Source organism: Canis lupus, chromosome 13, assembly GCF_003254725.2.
Source record: "Canis lupus dingo isolate Sandy chromosome 13, ASM325472v2, whole genome shotgun sequence".
NCBI lineage: Eukaryota > Metazoa > Chordata > Mammalia > Carnivora > Canidae > Canis > Canis lupus.
The window spans coordinates 6,962,952-6,974,566 of NC_064255.1; the positions used below are offsets into that span (position 1 = coordinate 6,962,952).

The following is an 11,615-nucleotide window of genomic DNA, read 5'->3' on the forward strand; positions in this document are numbered from 1 at the left end:
ACTCATATTTTCCTTGATCCAGCCCTAGAGTTCATCTTTCCTCCAAAAGATCCTCATTCCTCTTATTGGAGAACGCTGTTAAGAAGCCGAGATCTTGAGACTAGGTGCATTTGTTGTTACAGGGTATCACCGCTTCTAGACCATCTCAGCAGATAGAGGTAGGACATATGTATCTATAGTAATCAATGTATACACACATTTCTATACTTATATCTGTACTACATCTATTTTAAAGTAAATGCAAGTTTAGAGTAAACATAGTGTCTCATAGTCTATCTAATCCCACACTTATGTTATATTTTAATATTCAGCTTAATGTAAAGATTTTTTTTCTTTAATATACATTAATATGTTTTATTTCTATTTTGAGAGAATTTTACTTTACCTGAGATGGCTCATGACTATAACTATTACATAGATCCATTTATATTTGAATTAACTTATTTCTTAATAACCAAATATTTTAAGTATATACAATTATAATTATTTTTAAAACTCCCTTTTCAGTATCAAAAATGTCCTAATCTGGGTAATAAACTCTAAAGTGACCTTATAATGAATTCATTTGAACTCAGTAGGCACTTTGACTTAGTAGGCTATGATTTAGAGCAATGTCTCCCAAGATTTCAAGCCCATATGAATTACCTGAGGATCTTGTTAAATTGCAGATTGATTCAGTAGGAACTGGGACAGGCCTGAAAGTCTGCATTTCTAACAGGCTCCCAGCTAAAAACAGTGCTGCCAGCATGCAGACCACACTTGGAGTGACAAGGCTGATGTCCTTGCGTGAGCCTTCTATGTAATTGTCCTGTGTCCTCATCCAGACCCATTGCTATTGAACTCAATGACCACTAGGATTCTGTTCAAATATATAGCTCTTTTTTTCATTGCTATACTTATTTCAGTTTGGTGGCTTTATTCATAATACAAACAAAGCAAGTTTATATCAGTTTGTACATTAGATTAGTTGTATTTGACAGGTAGGAATGGGAGGGTGTACCTTTCCCCCTCTTTTCATTCTTTAGTACTTGGGAGAATAGAGAAACTTTAGAACTTATTATTTGCCAGGCTGAAATCATGTTTTCCTTACACAACAGCTGCCTTTTATGAACTTTTCCATTTTCAATTTAGTATTAATTTTGATGAGTTTTTTAACCCAAGGAAAACACTCGTGGAGTCTATTACAAGATTGGTGGACTCACACTGTGATCAGAGACAGATGCTTAAGGGAACAGTGGACTCATTTGTGATTCAAGACCATTCCTGGTGGGGGGTTGGGTGGGAGTGGGGAGAGAGTGAGAGCAGGGAAGGAAGAGAGTAAATATGTAGACAGTATTGCAATCTCATGGCCATCTGTGCTAACTGCATGCTGCAAATCTCAAAGAGAAACAGACAGTGTGAAAGCAAATGTTATTAGTTGGTTTCAATATTGTGCCCTTCAAAATTATTTGTTTCACTCACTTGCTAATTCATTCATTCATTCATTCATTCATTCATTTATTCATGGTTACATTTTAATTTTTGTGCCCCTACTCTGACGCTGGCATTATGACGGTCGCTGGGGACCATATATCAAGGGATAGTTCTTATCTTCCTTTAGCTTTGAGTAGAGAAGTGTAGAATGAAAAGTACACAGGTGAATAATATGTTATGTTAAATGCACACATGTTAAGAAAGCACCATATCCTATCTTGGGGATCCTAGGAAAGTTTCACACAGGAAATGGTGTCTAATCTGGGATGTAGTAGATGAATAGAAGTTATCCAGGTTAAAAGAAAAAAACAAAACAAGTGGCAAATAACAGGGTTGAAGGGAAAGGTAAGAGGAATGGGGTTACTTGTAGAACATTTTAAGAGAGAGATTACCATGTGCAAAACCCAAATGTTGAGAAAAGCATAATCACCATTGAGTAAATTCCCCCACTGTTTCCTTATCCTGGGCTTCCCATCTCAGTGATGTCAGCACCACCCACTTGGTCATCCTGGTCTTCTCCTACTCTCTCAAGTCTACTGCTTCCCATTTAGATGGTCATCTAGTTCTGTCAATTCTTCCTTCTAGATATATTTAAATGCATTTTCTTGTCTACATTCATGAGTCCGTTAACAGCATGTTAACCTAGATTACTATAACAGCATGTCTCTTACGTAGATTACTATAGGAGCCTCCAAAGTGATCTTTTTAATTTGTTTTAAACCTTTTCAGGTGGAAAAGCTTATTTTGACTATACTGTTCTTCCCAAAGATAAAATCTGATTACTGTCAATCTTCAGTGGCTTCAGTGGGTCCCCATTGCCCTGAGGATCAGGTCCAAAGTCTTTAACATAGTTAATAAGACCTTTGTTTGATTGGACTCCCACTTACATATCCACCTTGCTTATCCAGTACTTGATTCATTTCATGTATATTTGTGGATCACCTGTAATCTTCATGCCAGACATTTTAAATAAAAAGATGAATAAAATAATAATTTTGCATAATAAGGCTTATATCCTACCAAAAAAGACATTTAGAGAAATAATTAAGTTATTAGCAACACTTGTGAGAACTCTGCCCTACCACCACTATGCTAACTGTAGTATTTAGGATTATCTTGAGCCCGATCTATTCCGGATTGAAATTTTTCCAGACTGTAATTTTAAAAGATGATGATTATTTAAAACACAACACAACAAAAGAAGATATAGTCATGCTATTAGTCACAGTTATACTAGGTATAATAATAGAAAAACCATGAAATTTTAGTCATTTAAGATAATACAAATTATTTGTAGCCCCTGAAATGCTCAGTAGGCAGGAGGAACCAAGCAATTGTTCAGGTATTTGGACTGATGCGGAGTATCTCATTATTAACTCAGGGTTTCTAAGTTCCCTGAGCACTGACATCCTGCTGACAGGGAAAAAGAGGAGAAGTTGGAGACAGGTTTTAATGGACCAGCATTGAAAACAGCATTTATCCTAGACAACATTCGATTGTCTAGAATTGTCCACATAGGCCCAAATGAAAAGGAAGCTGGGGAAATTCAGAACAGTTCTGTGCCCAGAAACAGAAGGAAATGGGTTTGAAGAACTACTAACCAATCTCTAGTATACTCACCACAACACAGAAATGACTGGATACACTTGTGACTTGTCTGTGAGTGCCATGAGTTCACTAGCATTATCCATTGTCATCTGTCCCATCTGTCCACTTTGTATGGACAGGACCACTCGCCACCCACAGCCTGGCAGTTTACATTGTCACCATGTGCCTGACAATCTAGTGAGGCTTTCTTCAATGATCATAAATTTAAAATGGATGATCATTGTTAAAATCCTTAAAAAATTATTTTCGGTGCCTCTGGCATTAAGACTAAAAGAATCATCTTGTACATTTCTTTTCTCTCAGCCATGAGTCATCTGTGGAAACATTCCCTCCCATGCCTATCTTCTCCATCCCTGCCTGTGTCCCCAACAATCTGTCACTTGCTAAATCTTACTTGGCTCTTAGACCCTAGTTAAAAATTACTTTTTATGTTGTGCTCTTTTAGATCTCCTCAAATCTGATTTAGGTGTTCCTTCTGTGAATTCCAGAAATGCTTTGAAATCTCTTTCTACATATACTATAAAAATGTGTGAATAAATATCTAAGTAAACATTGTATTTCTGGAATATAGCACAACCTGACACATAATGGGAAATAATATATACTTATTGATTGAATTGATTTGAATTTATTCATGTATCATTTACAGGGTTAGATAGTGGGACACGAGGTTATATAAGAAATCCTGGACTTTGAAGGCTTCTAGACACACACACACATACACACACACACACACACATTTATATATAAACACATTGGTGACAAATATATATAGATATGTAATAGATATGCTGTGTACATGGCAAATTATGTTAGTATATATGACAAGTATAGTGTGTGTGTAGGTGTGTGTGCTATATATATACATATATATTAAAAATGATAAATAAAAAGGGATTCTGGCCCTCAATGACCTTTAGCTTAATTTAGTGTGTGTACATGCGTATGCGTGTATATGTGCATACATGTATGTATACAGTAATATATATATATATAAAAATACACACACACGTAAAGTATCCATACACGTAATATACACTGTAACATCTTAGATGATAGGTTACTAATTGACATAGAAGGAGTGTAAGAAGTTGGCAATTTGCCAATAGAAAAAGGACCCTGTCCCCACTGGTCCAGAAAAGATGGGAAATGGTCTCTATACTGTCATTTTTCTGAGCCTGAGGAGGGCTGGCCCGGAGAAGATATTTCAATTATAGGATAAAGCTTCCATCCTTAAGTAAATCAAGAAGGTCAGGGGGACTGATCCAAGAAGAACTCTCTAGCTCTAAAGACCTAGGCATCAACCAGCTTGTCCAACATCTTTAACAATGCATCTACCAGGTACAGCCCGCTGGGATAAGTGCTGGAAATAAGAAGGCCTATGACACCTTTATTAAAAGGCTATACTGAAAGAAAAGAGAGGCTTATTTGGAAACATTACTCTCAGTTTCTCACTGGAAACTATTGCCTGGAAGTAATGACAGAGCTGCTGCCACTTGAAAGCTGATTTAGAAATGGAAGGGCTTACTTTATCTCAGACCCATGACTCATAGGGGAATCAATGAAATCTATTTCTCTTAATGTTTTCCAAAGAGACTTACTGATCAAAGTTGTTTCCTTCCCAGAGGTGTGTTCCTTCCAGCACAGGGATGAGGCATATCTCTGGGACACCCAGAGGACATTTATAGTCACTTCCCAAGTGGCTCTTGTTCTCTGGATTAAAAACGGAAATTATCTCTCGGCTGTCAATGTAACATCTTCCAGCAGCATGAAATTCTGTCAAACAGAAATTGAAGATGAATAAAACGAAGATACACACTCAGGATTATTCCTATTGTGAAGCAGCAGTGCTCTGCACTGACGATTCTACACCCTAATAGTAGATTTAGGGAAATAGAGACATACTGGTTTTCTAAACGCCCCTGTACACTTTGCCATGGGAAGTAGCGGTGATTGAATAGAACTGACAAACGCCGTGAGCATATGCAATGAGCCAACTATACAGCACTCCAGGGCAGGATTACAAATGATTTGTGTGCATTTGGAAGGGGGGTAATCAGTTATCATAATTCCATTTGTAATTTATGTTTGCATGAAAATGCAGTTTTTAACCATTGCTAGGATTTGAGGAGCAAGTACAACCTGTTTTCATTTTGTCAAACTCCTGGGAATTTCAGCATGCCAGTTCAGTAATAATGCATATCTACATGATTGGATGGCTGGTTTCGAAGAATAAATAACTACTCTTTATAGGAACAATATTTACAGAACACGTCTGGTGCGTGCAAAGCCTCTCATTACCCATCAGGCTGCATTCTAAATAGACACATATCCAAATTCAGGACAAAGGAAAGGAAGGCACACGAAAAGAGAGGGCAGAAATGCACTCCACTTTAAATAGCCCAAAACCTGAGAGACAGGTTTTTAGAGAGTATTAGAGAGGATGACTATATAGAGGTCCAGCTACAGGAACTGAATGTGAAAGTTTCTTATGCTTAGAATAGCAAGGAGGTGGTTATGAAGATAAGAGGAAGAGAAGACATAAAGACAGCACAGAAACTTGCATCAACTAGTCAGATGTGAGGCTGTATGGGTGAAAATGGGAAGTGTGAGGGCACCTGAGTGGCTCAGTGTTGGAGTGTCTGCCTTTGGCTCAGGTCCTGACTCCAGGGTCCCAGGATCCAGTCCCACATCTGGCTTCATGCAGGGAGCCTGCTTCTCCCTCTGTCTATGTTTCTGCCACTCTCTGTGTCTCTCTTGAAAGAATAAATAAAATCTTAAAAAAGAAAATGTGAAGTGTTGGATAAAATGAAAGGTTCAAGAATTTGGGAACATATTCCAAATAATAGTAATCATTAGGGCAGCAGACCTTAATTTAAGCTTATATGAGCAACACTCAACATTTTAAGCTTGTGTTCCAGTGCATCTTTCTGGAAAAAGAGACATAATTTTACCAGATTTGAAAAGAAGTCTATGCAGGGGCGTGCCTAGCTGGCTCAGTTGGTACGGCATGTGACTCGATCTTCGGGTCAGGAGTTCCAGCCCCAAATTGGTGTAGTGATTATTTGAAAAGATAAAAAAGATCAATACATAAAAATTTAAGAACCACTGATATATTAAGAAATTTAAGGAATTTAAATCCCCAGCAATGGCATGTAGGGGAGATGATATCATAGTCCCAGCATTTAAAATCAGTGTTTCTCAAGTGCTTTTGACCATGATCAATAGTAAGAAAAATATTTTATCTTGAGACCCTGCACAGTCTCTTTTTTTTTCTTTCTTACAGTTGGGGGATAAAGAAGTTTCACAATGTAGTTGTTATCCCTCCTGTGAGATGCACTCTGATATTTTCTATTCTATTCTACTCTATTCTATTCTAAGTAATTCTATTTTATTTATACAATGCTGGTTATGACCTACTAAGTTGATTTTATGACCCATTTATGGATAGCATCTTACAGTTTGAAGAACACTGTTTCAAACCCACTCAAAAATAACAAGGGCAGGGACAAGAAATGGGGCAATGCATAGGTTCAATAGATGAGGGGAACCCTCCTTCCAGAGTTGACAAAGGTTTAAGTACAAAGACGAACAGTTGACATTCACAAAACTGACATAACAGGAATTGGAGGAGGGAGGATAAAAATGTGCTGGTGAGATGGAAGTGAAGTTTAAAACTTGATCTAGGCTAAATGGGAGGAAATGTCCCATTAATTTAGGGGAAAAAATACTTTTTATTAAACAAAAATCAAACAATTTAATAACTTTTCCATACTTTGGTTTGTTTTTCTACAAGTAGAGCAAAAGCAGCATACTTGTCTGGGTACTGAAAGAAATACCACTCACCATGGAAAAAAGAGAAAAGATGGGAGAAATAAGAGATTTAAATAAATAATAATAAACAATATTTCTACAACTAAAAAATGTTTGGGGGCCTCATTTTTGTGAGAGGTTTAGTATAGAGGAGTAACTGGCAAATTGCGTGGACAAACTACTCATGTATTTTCCCCTTAAAATTAATAGGAGCAACAATAGGTATACCTCATCGGTATTGTAGTTTGCTTTATTGCACTTCACAGATACTGCATTTTTTACAAATTGAAGGTTTCTGACAACCCTGCATCAAATAAGTCTGTTGACACCATTTTTAAAGCAGCATTTGTTTGCTTTGTGTCTCTATGCCACATTTTGATAATTTTTGCAGTATTTCAAGCTTTTTTGTTATTATTATATTTGTTAGGGTGATCTGTAAGCAGCAGTTTTTAATGTTACTATTGTAGTTGTTTTGGGACTCTATGGACTGCTCCCATAGATGATGATGAACTTAATCCATAAATGTTTGCCTGTTCTGACTGTTCCACTGACTGGCCTTCCTCCATGTCTATCCATTTCCTTGAGCCTCCCTATTCTCTGAGAGACAGCGATATTAACATTAGGCCGATTAAAAGTTTGTAAGTAAAAAGAAGAGTTGCACATTTCTCACTTGAAATATAAAGTTAGAAATGTTAAAGCTTAGTGAGGAACACATAATGAAAGCCAAGATGGGCTGGAAGCTAGGCCTTTTGCACCAAACAGCCCAAATTGTGAATGCAAAGGAAAAGTTCTTAAAGGAAATGACAAGTGTTACTTCACTGAACACATGAATGATAAGAAAGCCCAACAGTGTTATTGCTGATATGGAGAAAATTTTAGTGGACTGCGTAGATCAAACCAGCCACATTTCCTAAGACAAAGCCTAATCCAGAGCAAGGCCTAAACTCTTTTCAATTCTATGAAGGCAAGAGAAGGAGAGAGGAAGAGAGAGAGGTGAGAGAAGCAAGAAGCTGCAGAAGAAAAGTCTGAAGATAGCAAAGGGTGATTCATGAGGTTTAAAGAAAGAAGCCATCTCCACAACAAGGTGATGCAGCAAGTGCTGGTGTAGAAGCTGCAGCAAGTTATCCAGAAAATCTAGCTCTGTGCTAGATAATTAATGAAGATGACTACACTAAACAACACACTTTCAATGTGGACAAATAGCAGGATCCCTGGGTGGCGCAGCGGTTTGGCGCCTGCCTTTGGCCCAGGGCGCGATCCTAGAGATCTGGGATCGAATCCCAGTCGGGCTCCCGGTGCATGGAGCCTGCTTCTCCCTCTGCCTGTGTCTCTGCCTCTCTCTCTCTCTCACTGTGTGCCTATCATGAATAAATAAAAATTAAAAAAAATGTGGACAAATAGCTTTATATAGTGAGAAGATGCCATCTAGGACTTTCATACCTAGAGAGAAGTCAATTCCTGGCTTTAAACTTTCAAAGGACAGGCTGACTTTCTGGTTAGGGCCAATGTAGCTGGTGACTTTAAGTTGGAGTCAATGTTCATTTACCATTATGAAAATCCTAGGACCCTTAAGAATCATGCGAGTGAAATCTACTCATCTACATTCTATAAGTGAAAAAACAAAACCTAGGTAATAGTACATGTCCTTACAACATTGTTTACTGAATATTTAAGCCCACCATTGAGACCCACTACTCAGGAAAAAAAAAAGATTCCTTTCAAAATACCACTGCTCATTGACAGTGTACCTCATCACCCAAGAGTTCTAATGGAGATGCACAATGAGATTAATGTTGTTTCCATGCCTACAACCACAACCTCCACTCTGTAGTCCATGGATCAACAGAAATTTTGACTCTGAAGTCTTTTTTTTTTTAAAGATTTTATTTATTTATTCACGAGAGACAGAGAGAGAGAGAGAGAGAGAGAGAGAGAGGCAGAAACACAGGCAGAGGAGAGGCAGTCTCCGTGCAGGGAGCCAGATGTGGGACTCAATCCTGGGACTCCAGGATCATACCCTGGGTTGAAGGCAGGAGCTAAACTGCTGAGCCACCCAGGCGTCCCTTGACTTTGAAGTCTTATTATTTATTGATTTGTTTCTTTGATTATTTTTAAAGATGTATTTATTATTTTAGAGAGAGAGAGAGAGTATGGGAGGAGGGGAGAGAGAATCTCAAGCAGACACCCCACTGAGTGGAGAGCCCAACATAGAGATCAATTTCATGACTGAGATCATGACAAAAATCAGGCGTTTAGCTGACCAAGCTACCCAGGCATCCCAAAGTCTTATTATTTAAGAAATACATTCATAAGGCTACAGCAGCCATAGATAATAATTCCCCTGATGGACCTGGGCAAAGTAAATTGAAAACCTTCTGGAAAACATTCACCATTCTAGATGCCATTTGTAATTCATGGGAAGATGTCAAAACATCAACATTAATAGTAGTTTTAAAGAAATTGATTCCCAGCCTCATAGATGACTTCAAGGGGTTCAAGACTTCAGTGGAGAAAGTAACTGCAGCGGTAGTGGAAATAGCAAGAAAATTGGAATTAGAAGGGAAGCCTGCCAAACTATGGAAGCAGCCCAACTGTCCATCAAGAGGTGAAGGGATAAAGAAGACATGGTACACACACACACACACACACACACACACACACTGGACTATTACTTAGCCATAAAAGGATTGAAATCTTCACATTTGCACCAACATAGATGGAACTAGAGAGTATAATGCTAAGCAAAATAAATCAGAGAAAGAGAAATGCCCTGTGACCTCACTTCTATGTGGAATTTAAGAAACTACACAAATGAGCAAAGGTAAAAAACAGAGATATACATCAAGAAACGGACTCTCAAGTATAGAGGACAAATTGATGGTTTCCAGAAGGGAGGTGGGTGAGGGTTTGGAGGAAATAGAGGAGGAGGATAGAGTATACTTACGATGGTAAAAAAAACAAACAAACAATAAAATGGTTAGAAAATAAAAAGAGGAAGTGAAACCTAAAGATGTGGCTGAATTGCTACAATCTTGTGCTAAAACTAATGGATAAGGAGATACTTCTTTTTAAAAGATTTATCTATTTATTCATGAGAGACACACAGAGAGAGGCAGAGACATAGGTAGAGGGAGAAGCAGGCTCCATGCAGGGAGCCCGATGTGGGACTTGATCCCAAGACCCCGGATTTATGACCTGGGCTGAAGGTAGATGCTCAACCACTGAGTCACCCAGGGGTCCCAGAAGATACTTCTTATAGATGAGCCAAGAAGTGGTTTCCTGAGATGGAACCTGGTAAAGATGCTGTGAAGACTGCTACCATGACAACAAGGATTTCAAATATTTTATAAACTTTGTTGATGAAGCAGCAGTAGACTTTGAGAGGAATGGTTCCAATTTTGAAAGGTCTACTGTGGGTAAAATACTATCAAAAAGCATCATGTGCTACAGAGAAAATATTGATGAAAAAAGAGTCAATTAATGAGGTAATAATAAGACACTGTTGCCTTATTTTAAGAAATTGCCACAGCCACCACAGCCTTCAGTGACCATCACTGTCTATCAGCAGCTGTCAGCATTGAGGCAAGATCCTCCACCAGCAAAAAGACTATTACTCACTGAAAGTGCAGATGATGTTTAGCATCTTTTAGCAATAAAATATTTTTAAATTAAAATATATACATTGGGGCACCTGAGTGGTTCAGTGGTTGAGCATCTGGCTTTGGCTCAGGTCATGATCCTGGGATCCTGGGATTGAGTCCCACATCGGGCTCCCCACAGGAAGCCTGCCTCTCCCTCTGCCTATGTCTCTGCCTCTCTCTCTCTCTGTGTCTCTCATGAATAACTAAATAAAATATTTTAAAAAGTAGATATATACATTGTTGTTTTAGACATAATGCTACTGCCCACTTAATCGACTCCAGTACAGTATAAGCCTAATTTTCATAGGCACTGGGAAGCCAAAAAATTCATTTGACTTGCTTTATTGTGAGGCTTGCTTTATTGCGGTAGTTTGGAACTGAACCTGCAAGATCTCCGAGGTATGCCTGTATAGGTCAAGTCCAGCTTGAAGAAAGGCACAGTCATCCAAGCTGAAAACCCTTCTGAAGACAACACTAAATGCCTTGGAACAATTCAATTAGTTAATCACAGATGGTTACCAGATATGCAGTCTAAACCATAATTTCACTAACAAATGTCACAGCTAAGAAAATCTGAACTTTGGGAAATTGGGGGCAATTCCATGGGAAGGATAACTTCTGTTCTTGCGGTGACTTCATTGGCAGCAGAGAAGAAAGTGCAGCGTCACTTGGAGGAATCTTTGCAGTAATTAGTTGTCCAACGATGAGTGATCAGCACTATCTGAAAAGTGATACTCGGGTTGCTCATCATCCTGCGGTTTCTTGGGTAGAGTACACTGTGAACTTTAGGCAAGACTCAGGGCACTAGCAATAATACAACAAATATATTCAATTGAAGTTTATCATCAAATTAATACGTTCCATAAATATATCCTTTTTTTTTTTTTTTTGAGAGTACAACCCGATTTTTTTTGTTCATCCTCTGGGGGATTACCATACTGATTGATATGAGTGTTATGATTGATGCAAATTGATATATCTCAGTGGTTATAACTATTTTTGAGTAACAGAATCCTTTGATAAACTGATAAAGTTTTCTTCAGAGAAGTGGACATGTTATTGATAATCACATACAATCAC

At 38.1% G+C, this 11,615-nt stretch overlaps 1 pseudogene; it reads left to right on the forward strand.

Moving 5' to 3' along the window:
- Window positions 1–611: 611 nt before the first annotated feature.
- On the forward strand, window positions 612–10,534 carry LOC112662500 (tigger transposable element-derived protein 1-like; annotated as a pseudogene).
- The last annotated feature ends 1,081 nt before the right edge of the window (window positions 10,535–11,615 follow it).